The sequence below is a fragment of the Chrysemys picta genome, chromosome 10 (assembly GCF_011386835.1).
Source record: "Chrysemys picta bellii isolate R12L10 chromosome 10, ASM1138683v2, whole genome shotgun sequence".
Lineage (NCBI taxonomy): Eukaryota > Metazoa > Chordata > Testudines > Emydidae > Chrysemys > Chrysemys picta.
Window position 1 is genome coordinate 32,083,146 of NC_088800.1, and position 25,129 is coordinate 32,108,274.

Genomic DNA, 25,129 nt, shown 5'->3' on the forward strand with positions numbered 1-25,129 from the left:
AAGTCCCGGGCTGGACTCAGGAGCAGCTGTAGAGGAGCCGGATCCGCCCTGCATTCTGAGCCGGCAGCTCCCTTGCAGCCCAGTCCGGCAGCACTGTGCAGGGCCAGGGACCGGGTTTTGTTGTGCAGGGCCAGGGACCGGGTTTTGTTGTGCAGGGGAGCTCAGCCACGTGTCCGGCTCGGCTGCACAGAGCCCAACACTCTGTTCTGAGCAGCAGGGTAAAGAGGTCAGGGGGCAGGAAGGTTCTGGAGGTGGCAGTCAAGAAACGGGGGGGGGCTTTTTGGGGGGAGTGGAGAAAGTTTTGGGCAGTCAGGGTACAGGTAGGGGGTAGGGTCCTGGGGGGGGTCTTAGGAGGGGGCAGTTAGGGGACAAGGAACAGGGAGTCTTAGGTAGGGGGTGGGGTTCTGGAGGGCAGTTAGGAGCAGGGGTCCCAGGAGGGGGCAGTCAGGGGACAAGGAGCAGGGGGGGAGTGTTTGGGAGTTCTGGGGGGGGGCTGTCAGGTGGCAGGGGTGGGGAGATGGATCGGAGCAGTCAGGGGACAGGGAGCAGAGGGGTTTAGATGGGTTGGGAGTTCTGGGGGGGGCTGTCAGGGGGTGGGGAGTGGTTGGATGGGGCGTGGGAGTCCCAGGGGTCTGTCTGGGGGTGGGGGTGTGGATAAGGGTTGGGGCAGTCAGGGGACAAGAGGCAGGGAGGCTTAGATAGGGAGTGGAGTCCTGGGGGGCAGTTAGGGGCAGGGGTCCCAGGAGGGGGCAGTCAGGGGACAAGGAACGGGGGGAGGGTTGGGGGTTCTGGGGGGGCGGGAAGTGGGAGGGGCAGGGGCGGGGCTAGGGCGGGGCTCCTCCCGTCCTCTTTTTTTCTTGCTGAAATATGGTAACCCTACTATATGGCAGTAAGTGACTATTTTTACTCTAATCACTTTTGCTGATGTCCACTTTTAAATCCACTTTTAAATTTCAGTCAATAAGTTTCAGGAATGCAGTGATGTTGCCTAAATTCCTCCCGTTTACACCCCTCAAAAAAAAATTCTCCTCCTCATGATGATTTAGGACTATCCCAGTCAAACAATACTACTACCCAGGCAAAGAAACCAGACTTGTCAGGTCTCCAGTAAGTCAAAGAACTCCTACCAAAAAAAAAAACAAAAACAAAAAAACAAAAAAAAAAAACAAAACCAAACCACCCCCCAAAACCAAAAAACCCTCAAACACATTTCAGAATCAATACCATTCATCAACAGAGGGTCATTTCCTAAAAATCTGATCTGAGTCATGACTCTAATTAATGACTGCTTTGCTAGAATACCACCACACTAAGGATATTAGATTAATGATTTTTTGAACACACAGACACTGATTAACTTTTTTTTTTTTTTTTTTTTTTTTTTTTTAGTATCAACAAATTTCTTTTAGAGAAACTGTACCCTGAGTCGGCCCAGACAACTGCCAAAAAGCAATTAAAAACAACTGCTTTAGGCGAATGATCTGCAACTCAGAGGCTAAATTCCTCAATCACAAGTCTTGAAATGGCCTCTGTGAATTTAAGTTATTTGTATTTTACAGACGCAGCTGATGTTATTTGATCTGGAACACTTGAGCCAGAACACTTGCCTAACTTTGCTATTTTGCATTTGAGTGGCTAAACAGTTTCTAATATTGCTACTGAAAAAATAAAAATTACAAGCCAGGGGCACAAATACAGGTCTGTCGCATCTTACGCACATTTAACATGTGCGATTTCAACTTTACGCGGTCGAGAAAAACAACAATTTTAATACTATACCTGTAGTGCGGGCGATTCTGCCCGCCATTGAACTCAACGGAATTTTGACTATATGCGGTTTTCGCTTTACATGCTAACCGCGGAACGGAACCCTCGCGTAAGATGAGACAGACTTGTAGTGATTAGCAGCATGAGTATCTGATCACAAATAATAAGGACCCCATCAAAATACAGACCCCAAAAGGAACAATGCAGTGGAGTAAGATAATCTGCATAATTGTGGGGCATAGCTTCCGTGGCCAAAAAGCTTATCCATTTCACATCATAGCCAAGGCAACAACTTCTTTCTCAGCAATACTTGGTGATGGAAACTAAGCTTGCTGAAATTTTTAAAGTTCCAAAGAATATTGTTTTTTAAGCATCTAATAGGATCAGACTTCCAGATGTATGAAAAATAAGCCTAATGTGCATAGATCCTATAAACTACAAAAATGAACATTTCAATTGGACAAGCTGATGCCACTATACCATTTTTCCCTGACAAGTTTAGTCTCTTTGCCTGGGCAGTAGTATTGTTTGACTGGGAGGGTCCTAAATCATCATGAGTAAGAGTAAGAGGAGGAGGAGAAGAATTTTTTCAAGGGGTGTAAACAGGAGAAGTTTGGGCAACATCACTGCATTCCTGAAATTCTGGCAGGAAGGTAGGCGCTCCCAAATTCCACTAGCAAGGAGAGAAATGTAGCCATTTGTGTCACCTTCTGATGGTGCCACTGAAATAAGCATTAACTATTTCATCAGTTAAAATTGAAGGTTGCCTTCTAAGGACTCCAGCACCAAGAAATCTAGTGGAAATGTCAAACAGGGAAAAGGAACTAGCTAGATTAGACAGAGGCATTTCTGCTAATAGGTGAGAAATGTTCCCCTGCTAATACCACTAATCTTAGGCATTATGCAATGTTAAGGTGTTGGAAACTAGACATTTGCTTGTTTAGGCCAATAGCATTGCCTGTACATCACCCGCATGCACAAATTTAGCACACATAGGATCAGGATATTTGTCCTCAGTACACCGGACCAAGAAACTGAATGAGAGTATATTCAACCTCACTTTGAATAACTCCCTCCCTCCCTCTTGGGTCCTCAGCAATGCTCCTGCTGCCAGTTCTCCCCTTCCCATTATCTCACTCCCCCAAACCATCTCCCTGCTCCCAGACACCCTACCCTGCCCACGTCCTTTCAGTCAGTGTTCCAACTGCCAGCCTCGCACTCAAGAGTTAGATGGGGAGCCAATCGCTCAGAGGCAGCTCAGCTGAGAGGGTCCAGGAGTTCCAAACAGGAGAGAGATGCAGTGGGACTCCCTCTAGAAGAATTCTCATCCACTTCCAAATTGCTGGAAACTCTCCCTCATCCTTGAGCCTAGTATATCCCAACCCCTTACAATACAACACCCAGTTTCCAAGTGTGGCTCTCTTGAAAGCAGATGAGAGGTCTAAGAGTCGATACCAAGAAAAGAACAACCCTCTCTGTCATGCAGGGTCATCAAAAGATGGGATGAGCAGATACAATCAGCCAGTGCTGCTAAAGAACATGATGATCTTGTCAGGAAAACATTCAAAAGAAAATAAGCATTGGTCCCTAGATACCTTTGCAGTACTATATGGTATTGCTGAAAAAGGGGGCCCGGTGTAATAAGTTACATAAGGTAAGAAATAAGGCTTTATATTTTTTAATACAAAAATAAAACCTACGTCTGCCCATATCCCCCTCCCCAGCACCATATTGTTAGCGACAGTATTATATTTGGCTAAGGAGACGACATCATGAATGTTTATTTTTCTTCAGCCCCCCTACTTGTCAAATGCTTTTTCTTCTACGTTGCTTGAGTTAAAGACAGAACTGAACAGAACTGCCCCAGCTGTTCTACAGCTGTCTACAGATTTGCTTATTGTGATGGTTACAATTTTGTAACCGTGAAGAATGATTTTCCCTTCCTTCCAAACTTGTCTTATTTCCCATCAATGTCTTTGATAAAACAATATCAAATGGAATGCTGTACAGTATGTACTCCAGGTATCAGTCCTTTTTAAATTAGAAAATGTATTAATTGTTATAACAGTAAATAGTAGGAACACTGTTGTATTATTTCACTTAACATAGCTACTGTAATCTCATCCATATCTAACCTGTCCTAGCTTGTGTTAAGTGTCTGTAAAGCTTGTATGCTTATAAGCACCCAGAACATTAAGAATCCTTAAATCGTCCGTAGCAATCTAGGTGAGAAAAGAACTAAGTTTAAACTCCACTCATTTGCCTATGGAATAATTAGATATAGTATCTAAGGGAGGAAGTTTGGGATAACATCAACTGCATTGAAATAATCAGTCTCAGGACAGAAATCCAGAACAATCCAGGTCCAACCCTCTAAAAAGAGGCAACAGAGAGAAAGCCTTAAGGTCTTGCACAAGCCTTAATCATGAGGATTGTGATATGGCAGTTACATTATGAAAGCCAAAGTACTTGTTCTTTCTTAATAAAAGTAAATGTTATAAACAAGGCAATCTTTGTACTGATGATCAATTTTAGCGCATCTTCAAGACATGTGACTAAGAAATCCTTTGGTCTTGCATGCCACAAAGAACTAAAAAGCTCCACTGAAAGCTGAAGTGAATGCATTTGCAGTATAGTCTTTCACACAGCAACAGTTGCCAGACAGCTTTTTGCAAGCCTGCCATTTCTAAATCAAATAAAAACCACATTGAATCAGGCTTGTTGGAACAGAAAACTTGAACGGAGTCCAGTAACTGAGCTAACACACCCTCTTGGACAGATGAAAATGGTATGGTCATGGAGTTACCAAATAATGCTATAGCAACCAAGAGCCAATCAGAACCAGGTTTAGTGCAGATCAAAAGAAAACTGGCAGCATAATGGGGATTTCTGTAAAATCAAGGTTGCAGAGAAAGATCTTCAATTACAGAATAAATGTGTAGATAGTCACAAGTTCCTTCATTAGAATTTTGGCCCCATTTCTGTCAAGATACTCTCAGGGTCCTCAAGTAAACCCTCTTGTTACTGGTGAAGTTCTGACTAATACTGTTTGGATTTGGATGTATTTAAAATAAAAACCACATGCACAGTCTTGCTTTTTCGTAAACTGGAAGGAATCTGGGCCTCTATTCCCAACCCTTTAAGACTCCATACTTGTAGACAAGCCCAAGCAATTTGTTTTTCTTCAGAAGGCTATCATGTGATCCTGAATCAGAATTTCACTATTTCTTTATTTTAATAATACACAGAGAAGTGAGAGATCTCAGTTATTCTTTGCTGAGAGAAGACACAGTTCAGATACTTGCAGGTCAATTGCCCACACTGTTATCTGATCCCTCACCCATGTAACAACCATCAGGCAATTTGGTGATAATGCTATAGCAGCTAATGTTGATTTAGACACAGCCTCAGATCTCTTGGTTTCTGAGCACAGTTCAGATGTGTCATGAAAGAAAACATGCATAGGTTCCAGGGAAAAAAATGCCTGATGTTAACTAAACAAGCAGCAATCATCATGTGAGGAGACAGCTAACCTATTGTCCTAGCCTGAAAACGTGCTCCACTTTTATGGATGACAGGGAACGGTGTTCCCAGGCTTATGGAGCAAAGAAATAGAGAATAGAAGAATGGAAGCTCTTACAATCAAGAGCCCATTTGGTTTAAGTCTTCCAACAAAAACAGGGTGTGGCAACAGAGGAGCTTTGCTCCAGAGGCTAGGGGAAGTGTGGAGGAGAAAGAAAAGTACCACAAAAAAGTAAAGGAATAGAATATCTTTGAACTGAATAGAACAAGGACTGAAAGTCATTTATTTGAACACAATGGTAACTGGAAATACAGCAGGTCAGGCTGTGTCCCCAAGCTGCACCCCAGAGCTTAGGAGGGTAAATGAAGGCCCTGTCTGGGCCATGAATTGATTAAACTTGAAAGGAAAAGATTTCATAGGCCATATGTGAAAAACATTATTTTGATCTATTAACAATGCACAATATTTTAAGACTCACTCTCTTCCAGAGGTCAATACTACATAAACCAGGGGCTATAGATGTTCCATTTCAGGAATATGCCAATTGCCTATACCATACACGAGTGCTTAACCAACAGTAAAGCTAGGACTTCTCTAGATCTATATTTAAAATAGAATATTCCTGAGATTCTGCAGGAAAACCTATTAAAAACCATTCCATAAAAGAGCAACTAGAAAAATACACTCACTGGGGCTGTTCAGTACCACCAGACCAAGCAACAGAAGTAACTCAAATCCTGCAACATCAACCCAAGAAGGAAATCTCTGTCCTACCACAGACCTACCCTGCAGAGCCCACTTAACTTAGGCTACGTCCTCATACAGGGCGGGGGAGTTGATTTAAGATACGCAAATTCAGCTACGCGAATAGCGTAGCTGAATTCGACGTATCGGAGCCAACTTACCCTGCTGTGAGGATGGCGGCAAATCGACCTCCGCGGCTCCCCTGTTGACGGCGCTTACTTCTACCTCCGCTGGTGGAGTACAAGCGTCGATTTGGGGATTGATTGTCGTGTCCCGATGAGACGCGATAATTCGATTCCCGAAAGATCGATTTCTACCGGCCGATTCAGGCGGGTAGTGTAGACATAGCCTTAGTAAATGGACAAGCAGGCAGTGTCCACATATAGGACTAAGTGCATCTTTCAGCTGAACTCTCTCAATGGCATAGAACATTAACCTTGAGTAACTACGTTACCTCTTTCAGTCTTCATTTATTTCCACGTACCAAAGTGCTCTTTATTCAGAGTCCTAATGCATAAGGTTTCAATAGTTTTATGAACAGTGAATCCTAAACTGTACTGTAACTGTCCAGTAATGAGCCAAATTTGTACATGGCCTCCCTGAAAGCACCCTAATATTCCTCCAGTTATAGTCCTTGCCCAAGGACAGCAGGGGTAGTGCAAAACCTACCCACAAGGCCCAAAGAGCAGCACAACCTCAGCAATTTTGCTAAGGGGGGGGGGGGGGGGGAAATGGGGCATAAATCAGAACTGCACCTCAGCCACACTACAGTGCTCCATGGCAGACAGCACCTATATCTGTGTGGTGGGGGGAAGAAGGTATAAGAGGAGAAGCGAGGCTCAGCTATGGAGAGTCATTATCTAAAGCTACCTGTATAGGAAGACTGTAGGGGCAGAAATTGCTAGAATAGCTGCAGTAGCACTGCTCCACCACGCCCTGAGTAAGCAAGAGTGAGTATTCCATTTTCTGTAACCCAGAGCCCCACAAGTGGGGCCCATTTACTCAGGTTATGCACCAGGATCACACTTTGTTCTGTTGTGTATAACATTAGCTTAGTTATACCTGAATGAAACTTGCATTTAAACTGAAAGTTAAATGCTCAGCTGATTGTCTAAAATAAATCTTCTCTGCAAAGCTTCTGGTTGAAAAGTGAATCTTACCTATGGCAAAACCACTCATTCATTCAAAGAGCCTTAATGTACTTTAACAGGGGAAGAAAAGAGAGTTAGTTCTTAAGTGACTTCTTAGTAATTTGGGACCAACTCCTCCTGGTAGGGGTTATTAAACGAACCTCCTTTTTCTCCACACCTAGAAAAGGATAATGTTGAGATATCAATATGGTAGTTTCATACTAACAAGTTTAAAAACAGGACTTGATCTGATCATTTGAAACCACCGGAATGTGCAACAAAACACTGAGAATCACCTTAAAGGGGGGGAGGGGTAGGAGAAGCAAAAATTAAAAAGACCAAAGACCAAAGCGGGGAGGGGGGGGGGGGGAGAGACACTCTACTCGATGGAGGCCACACCCAACATTGCAGTCTGGCTAATTCTCTGATTAACAGCCATGACATCTAACAGTCTAGCAAAGATTCTGGTATTTGCAGCATAAGCAATTGTGTTAATTACTTTATTACAGGTGCTAGTTACTGCCTCCTAAGGCTGTTTTATGCAGCCCCTCTCCCCTCCCTCTCCCTGGAATTCACCGCCAGCTACAGTTACCTTAAACCTCCTCCTGGCCCCCTTAAAGTAAGTTTCATCTTGCAATGCGCATCAGAAGCAGAGGCGGGGTGTGTCCCTAGCAGAGGAAACTGCTATGCTTTTCCTAGCCCTACACTGCCCAGCTCCCCTGCAGATACCAGGCAGGGAAACTTTCTTGCTCCGAGAGCTTTGCTCAGCGAGTCTGTTTCAAATACAAAAACTTTCAGAAACAACGTCTGCAAAAGGAGCCGCCTCGTTCAGCTGCAGTCCCCCGGGGAGCTTTGCTTAGCTAACCCCGCTCGCACCTAGTGAATGCCCAGGCGGTGCTAGCCCCCCTGCAGGGGGTAGCATTGGCAGCCAAGCAGGGGGAGGGGAGCACTTACCTGGGGCAAGGCACAGGCTGCGCCGGGCTCCTCAGGACTCAGAGAGGGAGGATGGTGGCCGCTTGGGTGGGGATTTTGTACAGAGCCACATCTACAGTCTAGCCTAGTCCCACCCCCTGGCACTCCCCAGGCTCTCCCCCGCCCCTCACCCAGCCTGCGGTAGCCTGACGAGAGGCGCCCCACCCACCCCAGGCTGCCTCTGACTCATCTGCCTTTTGACTCACGCTGGCTGGGCACACCAGGGTTTAGCAACCTCGGGCGGGGCAGGGCGGGGAGGGGAGGGGGTGGGGTGGGGTGCTAGCTGCCCGCAGATAGGGTGGGCATTACACAGCATCGAGCCCTCGCCTCCTACTGCCCCAGCCCGTTGGTTGGTTTGGGCTGCAGAGGAGTTACGGTCAATTGGCACTCTTTGTGCCTGAGCTAAATCTCGATAGTGTCCAGGCTGCACAGCCTCCCCTTCTCTCCAGCGCACTGCAGCCTCTCACAGGAAAGGCGCGTCTCCAATACAAGTCAGGGCACTCGGGCGGTGTCACCCCTAGCTCTGAACCATGCACTGAGTATCCTCAGCTGGTGCCTGCTGTGTGAAGCACAGAGGGGGAGACAGTCTCCCTCCACCCTCAAGGAGTTCACCAGGCTATTCTTTAGAATGCCCAGCTCTTAGAGAGCACTTTCCATCCATAGCTTACAAAGTACTTTATAAAGGATGTCAGGCTAGGTATACCCATTTTACATATGAGGAAACTGAGGCACGAGTTGGCACTGACTTGCCCAAGATCACCAGCTCAGCTGGGACTAGAACCCAGGGCACAATAGTCCCACTCTAGTGCTCTAGGCTTCGAAGTTGCTAACAGAGGATTTAGCTGTAGGAGTAACACTTACTGCATTGTTACCAGCTTTGCCTGTTACTTTGGAGTATGCTCATTTATTAGGGTTACTCTTCGGGGGGGTGGGGTTCTGTACTTCTATCAATGTGTCACTTGTGTTCTCCTACGAGCTCTACTTCTCCCTGCTGCAGGTTCCCTCCCACTGGAGCTATCCTGCAAGTCCTAAGTTCCCCAGGACTGGGTTCTTCTAGCCCCACAATCAGACGAACACACACTAACAGAGCACATCTGAGAGGACCAGGTGGGTACTGCACCCTGGTTCCCCAAGAACACAGAGCTGCTAGGTAACAGCATGATGAGGCCCGTTATGCAAGTGATTACCTTCTATTTTCAAAGTCTTTTACGCCATGTCTACACTAGCACTTTTGTGGATAAAACTTCTATAGGTCACAGGTGTGGAAAAAAAAAACCACACCCCTGACCGACAAAAGTTTCTTCAACAAAAGTACCAGTGCGGGCTGCACTATGTTCGTGGGAGAGCATCTCCCAACCACATACCTACCACCACTCATTGGAGTGGTTTAATTATACCGTTCTGAGAGCTCTCTTCCATCAGCATAGAGCAACACCACAGCACACCTTACAGCAGTGCCGCTGTAAGGTCCGTAGTGTAGACATAGCCTTACAATCATCCAGTTAAAGTTTGGTGCATTCACACTAAAAAGACTTTGCAGAACTGTATTTTAAAGAGGCATTGAGAGAGACAGAGGGCATTTGGCAGACAAAGAAGGAAAGGAGTGTGAAATGGCATAGGATTTTGTTACTAATGTTATATAAATTTTATAATAAACTTTCATTAGAGTCATACATTTATTAGCTTAAGCTTCAACAAGGCAGTTGCCAGAGGAATGATGTTGAACCACTAAGCATTATTAGAACTATGCTTTTGTAAAGGACAGTTACTTGTTCCGTAACTGGCGTTCTTTGAGATGTGTTGCTCATGTCTATTCCACAGTAGGTGTGCGTGCTCACCACATGCACTGGTGCCAGAAGTTTTTCCCTTACCAGTACCCATAGGGGGAGCGCTGCTGCAATCCCTGTTGTGGCACCTCTATAGAGTGCTATAAGGGGAGCCGCGCGCTCCCCCCACCCTCGGTTCCTTCTTGCCGGACCAACTCTGACAGATTTACACACTAGAAGTCTTATAGAATTGTAACTCTGCTGCATGTTTGGATAGTACATTGTACATCAAAGCCATCTTTTATCTAACTCAATACAGCGGAGCCAGACATCGTGTTAGGTGCTCCACCGAACAAGCTAATCAATGGGATGAGTTCTTTTCTGTGCAATGTAATTCCTGTGCACAAGTCATGCTCTGCTCAGAATTCAATTTACTTAAAATGCTTCCCTTTAAAGGGCTATAATTATCCCTGGGAAAGATCTTGTCTGTAAGATAGATCTCACATACTCTCATTTGTATATTTTAAGGAATTCATCATTATAGTAAGAAATAAATGCAGGTGGAGTTAGGTTTGTATCATAGAAATAGAACTCCAGTTATATCTGGGCACATGGCAGGCAGTGTCCTCTAGTGGACAGGACACTGGACTGGGAGTTAGCAGACTTTGGGGCTATTTCTAGCTCTGCTACTGATTTGCTGTGTGACCTTAGGCAAGTCACATCATCTCTCGGTGCCCCTCTCCCGCTCCCACTTTTTGTCTGTCTTTTCTATTTAGACCGTAAATTCTTCAGAGCAGAGACTACCTCTTACTATATGTTTGTACAGCACCTAGCACAGTAGGGCCTGAATATCAGTTGGGGCTTCACGATCCAATGGCTGAAGTTGAAACTCAAAAAATTCCAACGGGAAATAAGACATAATTTGTCAAAGTGAGAGCAATTAACCACAGGAACAAGAATTGTGGTGGATTCTCCATCAGAAGCAATTTTTAATTCCAAGATTGGAATAAAAAAAATGCTCTAAATCAAAAGGAATTATTTTTGGGAAATTCTATGGTCTGTGTTATAAGTCAGACTAGATGATCACAATGGTCACTTTTGGCCTCGAAATCTATGAAATGATAAATAATAATAGCTGAATCCCTCAAGCTCCTGCAACTTCAGAGCATATAGAGGTTGCCTTTGGGATTATCTGACGTGACTCTTCAACCAAACAAAATCATGTTGTAGCAGAACTTCATTGTCCTGAAATTTGATTCTAGCTGTTATTTGAATTCAGCGTTGTGGTTTTGCTTTGTTTTCCTAACGGGTTGAGGTTAAAGATAATCCAGTACATCAGAAACACTTCTAACAATACTACATTTTATATTTCCACAACACCTATGTAAACTATCTTAGACACTTACTTACACTACAGCTACCAATGAAGGGGATGTATGCTGTATGAAGGTAAAGCCCTGCACAGTTCCATGGCCACTGGCCAGCTTTCCACTGCCATCTGCCCCCCCTCTGGCAGATGAACCTAACGAGAGAAATGAAATGGTCAGCTGGTGGCTGGGAAGTCCACTGAAAAGTAGAGGTCCACAAGAAAAGAGCCATTTGCCAGAGATCTTGGCTGATCAGCACTCTACCCCATTCATCCATACCATGGCTCTTGGCCTGCTGTGTTGCCTTTGATCTTTAAGGCAGCACTACAGATCCACCTGATATTGCTCAGTGATAGGATGTGCATTTGCATTTTATTGAAAAGTGTGTTAACTCATGGAGCCTGAGAATTCTCCAGAAGTGAAGGTGATCAAAGGCATAAGTTATTCCATCAAGGCAATGGAATAAATTACACCCAACAACTTGCTTCAAGATTCACCAGTTTTGTATGATACATTAGGACCAATTTTCCTTAGTTAAGTCCATCCACTTTGGCCAGATGTTGTCTGAGATACAGCTTCTCTAACATTGATGAGATACAGATCTCACATTCTGTACTTATTTAGTGCCTCTCACTGGAGGATCTCAAAGCGCTTTACAAACACTTCTTTGGATCTTGGGAGCCAACATTTTTGGTAGTTAGTAAAAGACCTCTTCCTCCTCCTTCCCACTCTCTGCTGGTGTGTTCTTAGCTTTCTCCTTATCTCCCAGTGCACCCTTATCCCTGGGCATGTCTTCTGCTACCTCGTCTATGGTGACTACTTGCAGATATACTTCTCTGTTCTGTTCATTGTCATCTTTCTGATTGTATCTCGTGACAGAACTTCCTGGATATCCCACCAAGTGGAACTCAGCTGAACTTCATCTTTCTTCCCAAAGCCTTTCTACTCCCTCTCGTCTATCATCACTGGAAATTCCCCCATGCTCCCCATCCTTTGAGTTCACAATCCAGGTGTAAATGTTTGGCTCTTTTCCCCCCAGAAAGGTCCTTCCAGATACAGAGTAATGTCTAGGGGGAGTGGGATCTGATTTAAGGGAAGGGAGTGCTCTGCCCACTTCCTAGGAACACCTGCCAATGGTGCCAAAGAAGCATGCATGCTAGGACTATATTTACAGGTGCAGTTTCAATGAGGAAAAATCTCTAGTAAATATAGACACAGGCTAATAATAGTAAAGCTGTTTCAAGGCAACATTGTACACACTGCATTGCTAAAATCATCATTCTGGTCAGGCTTGACTCATTATGGCTAAATCCCACTGGGCTGATTGTCCAGTGCTAACAGACACACAGTGTGGGATTAGCACTATGTTTACACATGCAGTGTAGGATATACACTATGAATGAACCCCACCCAAACCTTACTACAATTTGCTACATATGTTACTGCCCTTCATTTATCACAAATATTTAAAGATAGGCTTTATAGTTTTCTGAGCACACTGAACTGAGTTCAGTTGATTTCTAAATTGAAACACCAATGTCCAGCTATTTGGTCTTTCATTATGTAACATGGACCTACTAGTCTAGTCCTACAGAGGTTAGAGGTTGCCTACATACACATGCAGACAGAAATAAAAACACACTTGCTAAATACCAAGAACTGATAGTGTGAATGAACTGTCTACACAGAGTGAATGAAACAGTCACAGGATACACAAACAAGCATTCCTATTGTGTGTAACCATGTTTCAATTAACTTCCTGAATACAGGAGGATTTCCTGACACTCCCTTCTAAAGCAAAATATCTGGCTGCCTTCAGGGGGCTGGTCCAATCCATTACACCACTTTAAGTATAAAAAGAAAATCACGCACTGAAAGGGGGGGAAATCCACTAAGCAGCCTCAGCGTGTCATTGGGAGGCAGAGACTAGTTATTCTGCCTGAATCTGAATATTTTTACTGACTTGTGTCCCAAAGACAATAGGGACATTTTTTCAAAACTCTTCCACCATTGCTGAGACTGATTCAGCTCTGGTATTATCACTGTTAGGCATTTTGCTGTGCTGCCACACAGTAAAAGTTCCCTAACTACACTTGAAACTACTCCAGTTTCAAAATGGGACAGATCAAAGCCCATTAGGGAATTTTTTCTGTGCAGCAGCAGGGCACACACAGACACTTAGTGTGTCTAATGCAGGCTAGTGCAAGGTAGATTTACACCCCAGCTTGTCGCAAACTAAGTGTTCATCTACACAAGCCCCTAGTGTAGATGGACTATTGCTTCTGCCTGTGTTTTAAGCACCATCACAATTAGGTTGTGAGCAGGATTAAACGACAGAGTACTTAAAATGTTGGCAGCAGCCAACTGCCTGGCTCCGCTAGCGTTCCCCATAGTTGCTGACACCAGTGTTAGCAACAGTGGGAAATTAGGAAAAAATGTTCCTAGTGCAAACCGGGCCTTTGGCAGCAGCAGCAATTGTGGTGGAAACAGCATGTATAGCTACTCCACAACTTGCTGTTCTTGGGGAATGGCATAGGAGCAACACTAGAAGATGGAAGCTTCAGAAAACTTTTAAGAGATTTTCTCCTTAGAAAGTTGTCACAGAAAATCAGCTCTATTTCTGTACTACTGCTTACCTGCAAGTAGGGTGACCAGATAGCAAGTGTGAAAAACCGGGACGGGGGTGGGGAGTAATAGGTACCTATATAAGAAAAAGCCCCCAAAATCGGGACATCTGATCACCCTACCTGCAACCTACTCTTCCATTTCAGTGACTCACAGTATAGCCAATTTTATAGTTTGGATAAACAACGGGTCCCTGCCAAAGAGTGGGAAGGTTGTAACTCCTACTGATTTGGAGCAATGGTCTTGTAATGTTCAAGGAATGTAGTTAAGTATCAGGTTCAAACTCATTTTAAACAATACTTAGACAAGACATTCTTTCCCAGTGAAATGCATGAAACAACTATATATCAGTACCTATATACTGTAGCAACTGTCCTGTATCAATACTTAAGATTGACAGATCTACCTCTAACATGCCCCTTCAAAAAAACAAAACAAAACAAAAAACACACACACACAAACATCACAGAGATTAAAAGATCAACACTGACAAGCGACACTATAGTATTACAACAAGCAAATCTCTTTGGTGTAACATTTTTTCACTTTGCTTTTCAGACAAAGAGATAGGTTTCTTTTTGGTTTCAAGATCTAGAGGATATCACTCAAGAAAAGTAATTGCAAATCAAGCATTGGTGAGGCAATGCAGTGATAACCAGAGCCTAAACTGATGTTGATTAAATACATTCTGTTGAAACTTTTCAGATACAAAGATTGTTGAACTTTTTCTACGATTTCTCTCTCACACACAAACAGGCATGTGGACACCCCGCCAAAAAATCTAAATTACAGAAGGAATATAATATAATAAATATAATCAACTTGTCCCACTTTTTCCCCCCAAACATTTGTATATACACAAGGAAATCCATACATTTTCAATGGTATAAGCTCCACAAACATATGCATCTCACCACCTACACCACGTATACCCTTTTCCTGTTCTGTGCTCTACCAAAACTGAATAAAAGTCATGCTCAGGTTTTTTATTTATATTGTGATCATGCCTAGGAGTCCAAGCTTACAAGAAGTGGAAGATTGGACAAATGACCAGGGAGGAGTATAAAAATATTGCTCAGGCATGCAGGAGTGAAATCAGGAAGGCCAAATCACACGAAGTTGCAGCTAGCAAGAGATGTTAAGAGTAACAAGAAGGGTTTCTTCAGGTATGTTAGCAACAAGAAGAAAATCAAGGAATGTGTGGGCCCCTTACTGAATGAGGGAGGCAACCTGGTGACAGAGGATGTGGGAAAAGCTAATGTACTCAATGATTTTTTTGCCTCGGTCTTCATGAACAAGGTCAGCTCCCAGACTGCTGCACTGGGCGGCACAGTATGGGGAGAAGGTGACCAGCCCTCTGTGGAGAAAGAAGTGGTTCGGGACTATTTAGAAAAACTGGACGAGCACAAGTCCATGGGGCTGGATGCGCTGCATCCGAGGGTGCTAAAGGAGTTGGCGGAGGTGATTGCAGAGCCATTGGCCATTATCTTTGAAAACTCATGGCGATCGGGGCAGGTCCCGGATGACTGGAAAAAGGCTAATGTAGTGCCCATCTTTAAAAAAGGGAAGAGAGGATCCGGGGAACTACAGGCCAGTCAGCCTCACCTCTGTCCCTGGAAAAATCATGGAGCAGGTCCTCAAGGAATCAATTCTGAAGCACTTAGAGGAGAGAAAAGTGATCAGGAACAGTCAGCATGGATTCACCAAGGGCAAGTCATGCCTGACTAACCTAATTGCCTTCTATGAGGAGATAACTGGGTCTGTGGACGAGGGGAAAGCAGTGGATGTGTTATTCCTTGACTTTAGCAAAGCTTTTGATACCGTCTCCCACAGTATTCTTGCCAGCAAGTTAATGAAGTATGGGCTGGATGAATGGACTATAAGGTGGATAGAAAGCTGGCTCGATTGTCGGGCTCAACGGGTAGTGATCAACGGCTCCATGTCTGGTTGGCAGCCGGTTTCAAACAGAGTGCCCCAAGGGTCGGTCCTGGGGCCGGTTTTGTTCAATATCTTCATTAATGATCTGGAGGATGGCATGGACTGCACTCTCAGCAAGTTTGCAGATGACACTAAACTGGGAGGCGTGGTAGATACGCTGGAGGGTAGGGATACGATACAGAGGGACCTAGACAAATTAGAGGATTGGGCCAAAAGAAACCTGATGAGGTTCAACAAGGACAAGTGCAGAGTCCTGCACTTAGGACGGAAGAATCCCATTCACTGTTACAGACTAGGGACCGAGTGGCTAGGCAGCAGTCCTCCAGAAAAGGACCTAGGGGTTACAGTGGACGAGAAGCTGGATATGAGTCAACAGTGTGCCCTTGTTGCCAAGAAGGCAAACAGCATTTTGGGCTGTATAGGTAGGGGAATTGCCAGCAAATCGAGGGACGTGATCGTTCCCCTCTATTCGACATTAGTGAGGCCTCACCTGGAGTACTGTGTCCAGTTTTGGGCCCCACACTACAAGAAGGATGTGGAAAAATTGGAAAGAGTCTAGCGGAGGGCAACAAAAATGATTAGGGGGCTGGAGCACATGAGTTATGAGGAGAGGCTGAGGGAACTGGGATTGTTTAGTCTGCAGAAGAGAAGAATGAGGGGGGATTTGATAGCTGCTTTCAACTACCTGAAAGGGGGTTCCAAAGAGGATGGATCTAGGCTGTTCTCAGTGGTACCAGATGACAAAACAAGGAGTAATGGTCTCAAGTTGCAGTGGGGGAGGTTTAGGTTGGATATTAAGAAAAACTTTTTCACTAGGAGGGTGGTGAAGCACTGGAATAGGTTACCTAGGGAGGTGGTGGAATCTCCTTCCTTAGAGGTTTTTAAGGTCAGGCTTGACAAAGCCCTGGCTGGGATGATTTAGTTGGGATTAGGTCCTGCTTTGAGCAGGGGGTTGGACTAGATGACCTCCTGAAGTCCCTTCCACCCTGATATTCTATGATTCTATGAAATTGTGGACCACATGGAACAGAAAGATGGTCCTTGTCCCAAAGAGCTTAAAATTAACAATTTGACAAATAAATATTCCTTTAGCAAACACTGTCACCAAAGGGGTAACTACTTAAACAAGTGTATTCAAATCAGATTTTAATTTAACAAATTCAAAGAGTACATTATCCCACTGTCTTCTGTGCCCTTTATCAAAAAAGGTCATTACACTCTGACATCTCATATTTTCTACACTTTTTCCTCCCTCAATAGAAATTTTAGAAGTCCTTTTCCCTTGGCAGCTTCCAAAATCAGGTTCCATATGGATTCAAACCCCTCCATTTCATTGATGGTTTTGTATATTGCTCATTTAAAAGTTGTTTTATCCAACTATTATGGTTACAGAGCAGGCTGAAACTTGGCCCCTTTCAGTCCTTTATTGGGTAGCGAGAAATGCCATGTTAACCAATATCCCCTGATATTCAGCTACTCTACTAACTGATGTCAGTATAACTGCGTCGCTCAGGGATGTAGAAAATCCACACCCCCTCAGCAATGTAATACCAACTTAGCACAGTCTGCACCAGGGGTTATGTCAACAGGAGAGCTTCTCCCATCGACATAGCTACTGTCTCTTGGGGAGGTGGAGTATCTATGCCGATGGGAGCAGCTCTCCTGCCAGCATAAGTAGCGTCTTCACTAAGTGCTACAGTGGTGCCACTGCAGCCCTGTAAGTGTAGACAAGCCCTTAGATGGCAGAGTAGATATCAGACGTTAGATATTTATACTGTCTTTCCAAAAGAGCCTAACAGAGTTTGGTGCCTAACTCCCACCAAAACACAATGGGAGTTGAGAGTGTAACTGCCTTAGGCCCTTTTGAAACTATAACCCCACAATTTCATCATCAATATATGACAAAGTAACTAATAAATATACCACTAAACCAGACTACATACAATCAAAGACAGGCCTAAAACACTTGCCACAAATCTCCGTTTCCTATTTACTATCTCTGATGCCTAGGTCAGGGGTTCTCAACCTCTCTTTCTGAACCCTCCTCCTGCATGCTATAAAAACTCCAAAGCCCACCTGTGCCACAACGTTTTTCTGCATATAAAAGGCAGGGTCAGCGCTGGGAGGTAGCAAGCAAGATCAAAGCTGAAGCAAGGTATAGTGAACTTGGTGTCTAAGAAGCCAGGACATTCAATGAAGGAGGGTGTCAAACCACTGGAGTAATCATTAGCAACATTTCTGTCAAGCAGAGCGAGACCTGCACTCTTGGAGCGGAGGTGCAGTTTTGAGATCTAGCCCAAGATTTGAGATTTCTGCTAGATAGTGGGCCAGATAAACATACAAATTGTCTGTAACCTAAGTGCAGGGTTGGCATGAATGACTGCATGGTTACATAGCCTGTGTGTAATATTTAACGTATTTCATTAGTGTCTTCTCTTTTGTAAACCTCTAAGAAATGGGGACTGGCTGGTGTTCCTAAAAGGAACTGATTTCTGACCTCTTAAGGGAGGCAGGGAGGTGCAAGTGACACCAGGTCTACAGTGTGGACATGGAGAGACAGCTGTCATCTTTCCTCTGAAGCTGTCCCAAAGAAAGACTTGAGGATACTTTTGTGGGCAAATAGGGTTAAGGGACCAGCAGTTCCAAGGCATGGCTGCAGAGATATAAGCTGTCAAACCAATAGGGATGTCATTACATACGTAAAAGTCAAAGGACGCTGTACCATTCTTTATCTTGTCAGGCTGTGGAGTTGGCATGGAGGGGAACCTTCACATCTGTTCTTTGGATTCACAGATGATATGAGACATGACATGGGGTTCATATCTTAATTGGTGAAGAGAGACAGACCAACTTTGTTTACACACACACACACACCCACTTAGTGCTTGTGAAAGATATCAAAGTGACAGTTCTCATCACTGACTGGCTTCTTTCTTTCTTTCTCCCTCCCTCCCTCTCTGGTTTGCATGGCTCAGGGACTAACCCTGCAAAACTGTTGGCTGAGAAATACAGAGACACAGGCGCATGGTAACTGCTAGTTAACAATCGTTGTTATAGCTTCCTCTAAATCTTTACAGTAGTTCATCGAGATTTCAATACAATCACTGATTTTCAGCCATGTGTTGCTTGGGACCATGTCAAGAGTGGACTGAAGGCTGGTTTCAGGCATGTATCATTGGAGCAGGAGGAGGGGATATTTCCAGGAAGTGGGAGTAGGGAGAATCACTGCAAAATTTACCAACCTCGGATTCTGGTTCCTGCAGTGGTTCTGGATCTGCCAGGTAGACGTGCAGAATCAGATGCTCCTCTTTCTCCAGCATGTACATACCAACACCACTCAGGCATGCTAGCTTACTTATTGTGTGCTCTCCTTCAGGAACATGCTTCATATTTGGTCAATAGGGGGGTTATGGCACAATGCACATGTAACCATGTACAATGGCAAGTGTAGACAGCCTCAGATTTACACTAAGGTAATTCATGTTCCTTTTGTGTAGCTACCAGAATAGACCTGTATACAATGCACACATACGGTACTGGGTACATTATATATATAAGAATCTGAATTAAATAGGTGTTTGTATGGTCAGGTGATTCTCAGTGAGGATAGTCTGCATTCTTTGTGCATAAGGAGATGTGGTGGAGGTTATTTTTGATGCTCTTTTTAATGTTTGAATTCAAACTGCTATCTAAACTGCATTCCAGTAAAAGCTCATCAGGCGCCAACTGAGAACACACATTATGGACAGCGCTAGTTGAAAAACCACTTGAGTCCGTGGGAAACATTTTCACAATTCATTCCTATATTTTGTCCTTGAAAGAACAACTCTACTTGCTCAGAAGTTTGGTAGGTGGAGCTCTGCAGGTACTGACATGTTCACTGGTTAGGATGACATTTATGTAGTTCACAGAGATATGAGATAAACAAACCTTCCAAGTCTACAAAGGAGCCATGAATTCATAAATACATAAAATAGAAAGTGATTTATTTTACTGCTAGAACAATTATTCTAAAACTGATTTTCAGCCGTTAAATTTATTTCCGAAGTGTTTATTTATCATCTTCTTATCCTGCTGATGGTTTTAAATGGTTCTGGTAAATTGCATTAGGAATATTGATCATAGAGGAAATTTGGCAGCAATCATTAGCAGCTGCACTTAAGTATTTGCACTAAATTCAAAAGGCCCTGTTCTCTACCTTCCATATAAATATATGCCAAAGGAGAGAATTTACTAGGGAAAATCCAGGATAGCAGAGGGGGACTAATTATGCTGCACGATCCCACTAAAAACACAGGACGGGGATATTGTGGAAGGGCAGGGAGGCATGCACAGCTGAGATGCCTCTGCACTTTGTGACCTTCTCACCAACATCAGCAGCACATCAATGGCAGCTTGACCCAGGTTTCTCACTAGTGCTTATAGTCCTGAGAGTCCTCAATGGGTTGCACTTGCTATGTAAGAAACAATTAATGACAGCTTACTTGGCCTAACTTCCATGATCTGGGATGTTGATTTTTCAGAGGAATATTCCACTATTCCTCCCACACCTGCTCCTTTTAGTTATGCACACTCCATTGATTGCATGATCCTCATAATGTACGCTGGTTGGTGCAGAGGGATTGATTACATCATCATGGAGGTGTGCAGCATTGCCAACTCCCGCAATTTTATGGAGAGTCTCATGATATTTGGTGTATTTCTAAAAGCCACACTCCTGGAATCCTATGATTATGTGAGAATCTCAGCTTTCATTTTTAAAGAAGATTCTAGTCCTCATAGTTGTAGAGAAAAGCCTGAAAACACGACCCTAAATGCTCAGAACCCAAAAGGTGAAAAAGAACCTAGACTCCCCCCCTTTCCCTCCCCCAATCTGATGATTTTTCAACATTTTAGATTAGTATAATACTGGGTATGGGATACTACCACAGCCTTCCTAAGCCCCTTTCTGCACAACTACTACTACTATGGCAGCACCTAAGGGAATGCAGAAATAAAAGCTGTACACTTCAATTTGGAGACCTAGACAGGTTGTATCATGCTCCTAGATAATTGCACCATCTTATTACAGAAAAATCTCACCTGTATGTGGGAGACTATATAAGCTGATGCTCTGGCACAAGTTTTAATAAAACAGATTTAATCATATGGTTCTTGGAATAAATAGCCTTTTTGAATATATCTATAGAGCCGCAGCTGGACCCATGCCATCATCCAAGGGAGTGGGGCTGGTTGATTTGGACATATTCCTGGGAAAGAAAATTAGTGTACTGATTCTTTTGACTTCCATGAAGAAGAGTATTACTCAACTGAAGATTAAGGAGCCTCCCTCCATTATGTTCTGACAATATTAAGTACTGAAAGGTACAGATCTAGAACAGGCTATTTGTCAAAAAGGTGTTGGGAGGAGAGTTGGCTGAATAATGGCTTTTTTTTGGTTTGCTAGCAATTCTAAAAAATTGGAAAAAAGTTTCACTTCAGGTCAACCAGAATTCCCCCCTCCCCCCCCCCCCCAAAGTTTTTAGGCAAATTGAGAAGGCATAAAACATTTCGAGTCAGATCGAACAAAAAAATTCATGACTGACTGACTATGAATGGGCAATGATTGGCAATGAATAGTCATTGGGCTAGGAAAAGAGTGAGAGTAACTCTGTAGCCTGGTGATTAGAGTACTCACCTAACATGTAGAACATCCAGTTGAAGTCCCGGCTATAATTACTATTTAATTATTTACACCAAGTGGAACAGCTCCTACAAGAAAGATCGAGAAAGCCCCATTCCAGAATATCCCATAGCCCAGTGACAAGGGCAACCTCCTGCAACATGGGAGACTCAAGTCCAAGCCTTTCTCCACATGAATTGAAGCTGTCTCCCCCACATCCAAGAAGAGCGCCCTAACTACTGGGCTAAAAGTTACAAAGAAGGCACCACCACCACTGATTCATTTCAACACCAACATTTTGATTTTTTGGTTCAGTAGAAACTATTCAGTGTACTGGACACCAATCTGCAAACAGTTTTGGGTCAAACGAAATTGCATTTTTCAACAAATAAACTATTTGCCAAAGAAATTCCATCCTGCTCTAATTGTGAGCTAATTTACTATATATGAGGAACCAGAGACAAGTTGTTAGATTCTGTAGTGAAAAATGTGCCCCTTCCCCTTTCCTCTGGTGATGCTATTTCACAGGCTTTACTACCAATCTCAATTTAAAAAATGCCCTGTATTTTTTAATAAAAAACAAATCAATCAATGCTCACACATAAATATGAACAGTTCTTGAGTTAAGGTCTTAATATAATTTTATTTTTATATATCTCTAGTATTATACTTCATACAAAACTCCCACTTTATCTTCAAGGCACTTTTTCCTACACTAGTATACTGACCGGCTCCTTAGAGAGGAAAATGATTAAAAGTGAGGAGCCCCAGGGGCTTGGCCAGGACCAGTCCCGTTTAATTATTTTTAAATGGTGTGGAAGACAGAGTTGGAGTTTGCTGATGACATGAAATTGTTTCCATTAGCTTAAACAAAACAAAAACCACCAGAGGGCTCAATCCAGGAGTCCAGATGAGCTCCGCTCGGAACGGGATCCATGAAGGGGTGAGGGAAGGGCAAAGGTAGCTGCAAACTACCTTTATACCCTGCATGTTCTAGGGCCAACTAGGGGCTGGTTTGCAACTTAGAAACAGTCTCGTGGCTTCTCTAAGTTATGCCCATCTGCAATGGTCCTCCCCAGGGTCAATCTGACAATTGGGAATTACTGGAATACTGAGGCGCTCCAGTCAACCGTTTCCTCAATGGACCCCCTCTATGCTGGGCACGACAGGTAGTGGAAGATCTGACGTACAAGGGTAATGCATCGTTAGCTGACCAGTTAGGCTGGCTTTAAGTCTGTTTTGTGCCCCCACATTTGAAATGTAACTTGGATGAGTATATAGTAATGCACATTTGCAAAAATAATCTAGTAATTCTGGTATAGGTTAGCGATTCTGAACTTTCATGGGGGAAAAAATTGAGAATCATTGTGGACAGTCAGACAAATACATTTTAGCAACAGTTTAAAACCAATAGCAACACTATGCTAGGGGGCATTAAGCAAGAAGAAATAAGAGGACATATCTAGCAATGGCATGTTCTTATGAGATATACTGTGTTCAATATCGCTTAGAAAAGATATAGGTCATTTAGCAACTCCTCAAAGGGACACTTTAGAGCAGGGGTGGGCAAACTTTTTGGCCAGAGGGCCACATCTGGGTATGGAAATTGTATGGCGGGCCATGAATGCTCATGAAATTGGGGGTTGGGGTGCAGGAGGGGGTGAGGGCTCTGGCTGGGAGAGTGGGCTCTGGAGTATGGCCAGAAATGAGGAGTTCAGGGTGTGGGACGGGACTCCGGACTGGGGCAGTCGGTTGGGTTGGGGGTGGGGTGGAGTGAGGGCTCTGGGGTGGGGCTAAGGATGAGGGGTTGGGGGTGCAGGAGGGTGCTCTGGGCTGAAACTAAGGAGTTTGGAGGGCAGGAAGGGGATCAGGGCTGGGGCAGGGGGTTGGGACGGGGGCTCAGGGGTACAGGCTCTGGGTGGCGCTTACCTCAAGCACCTCCTGGAAGCAGCGGCATGTCCCCCCTCCAGATCCTATGTGGAGGTGTGGCCAGGTAGCTCTGAATGCTGCCCCGTCTGCAGGTGCCAACCCTGCAGCTCCCATTGGCTGTGGTTCCTGACCAATGGGAGCTGTGTGGGCAGCACTTGGGATGGGGCAGCATGTAGAGCCCCCTGGCTACCCCTACGCATAGGAGCCGGAGCGGTGACGTGCCACTGCTTCCAGGAGCCGTGCAGAGCCACGGCATGCACAGGGCAGGGCAAGCCCCCGCTACCCAGCTGGAGCACCAGAGTGGGACAAGCCTCGGACCCTGCTCCCCTGCGGGAGCTCGAGGGCCAGATTAAAACATCTGAAGGGCCAGATGTGACCTCCGGGCTGTCGTTTGCCCACCCCTGCTTTAGAGGGATATTACAGATATAGTGGGACTTCCACAGGATGAGAGACTGCAAAAGGTACATTCATTTAGGTATGAGAAAAGCTAGAGGAGACTAAAGTGGAGGACAGTATTAAATATGCTGAAGGATAGTGTCTGAACTGATGATTTTCTTCTTTTGATAAAAAAGGGTTACTTCAACTGGATGGCAAATAAATTGAGAACAAAAGGAAATACCTCTTCAAACAGTGCATCATTAACCAGTGGCCTTTACTGCGTGGGAGGTTCCCAAACTGTGATCTCTGGGGAGCTTTCTGGTGCTGGCTCTCTTCCTTGCTTCCAGCTGCTAAACTGCATTAAAAGACAGTGGAAAAATATTTAAATACTTTCCTTATTTTTTTTGCACATAAACAATTTCTGTCATTGCCATAGGGGTGTTTTGCAATTGCCAAGAGGAAGGGAGGAGCCCCGGACAATTATATATAGGAAAGGAGGAGGTCCATAGTGTCTCCACCAATATGTGGAAAATGCTGCGATAATATTGGAGATTGCTTGCTATTGCACGAGTTGAAGAGGGGAAATTGCATTTTATGAACAATAGCCATTAGGGTTATGCATGCTAAGAAAGGGGACTAATAAAATCTTATGCTTCCAGATGTAAACTGACAGCCCACCCCTCACCCAGCAAGGCACAACTGGCCAGCTACGTTTTCATCTTGTTCAGAAGCACCAAGTAATAGTCACTAGTGAAGGGAACCTACTAGATTTGAAAGCCCAGTGGTCTGATCCAGTATGGCAAAACCTACATGCTTACACAATGTGAAAACCTAACCTCATAAATAGGAGGAGGAGGAGAAAAAAATATTGTATTGTAAAAAGAAACTGAAGAAGATCTTACCTAGTCATAGGCCCTTTCCCACGCTAATCAACGGCCAAATAGCTCACCACATGTCTCTGTTTAAAAGACAGAGAACTTCTTTTCTCCAGCTGACCTTGACCTAAGGTAGAAGAAGTCCTGAGGTGGCCAAGACGAAATGATACATTGACTATTTACTGTTTCTATCTGCCCTAGTGAGGGGCTGGTTAAAAGTCTACCACCCATGAACTAAACAAATGCCAGATCACTGAAAAATCAACTGAAGTTATCCAAAGCCCATTGAGGGAGAGCCAAACTGACTGAGATACCCAGGTGATGAATGCTGTTATAAGAATTTAGATGACATACGCATTGACAGGGAGCAGTAACCAAATGTGAATCCACAAATTGGAGTTACCTAAATTTTAATAACACATATCCATAATCTATTCTGGGCACAAAATGGCA

The 25,129-nt window shown here is 44.1% G+C and overlaps 1 protein-coding gene across 5 annotated transcripts in view; it reads right to left on the bottom strand.

Annotated features, from left to right (window-relative positions):
* Positions 1 to 25,129, bottom strand: part of ANXA2 (annexin A2) — a 69,551-nt gene that overhangs the window by 40,631 nt on the left and 3,791 nt on the right. For 2 of the 5 annotated variants that reach the window (XM_065559528.1, XM_065559527.1), the window contains exon 2: positions 24,043 to 24,156. The gene's annotated coding sequence lies outside the window, so the exon portion shown is untranslated. Of the gene's footprint in view, positions 1 to 6,195; positions 8,046 to 8,118; positions 8,594 to 24,042; positions 24,157 to 25,129 lie in introns of those variants that run through there. The other 3 variants (XM_042853822.2, XM_065559529.1, XM_065559526.1) reach the window with 3 other exon arrangements.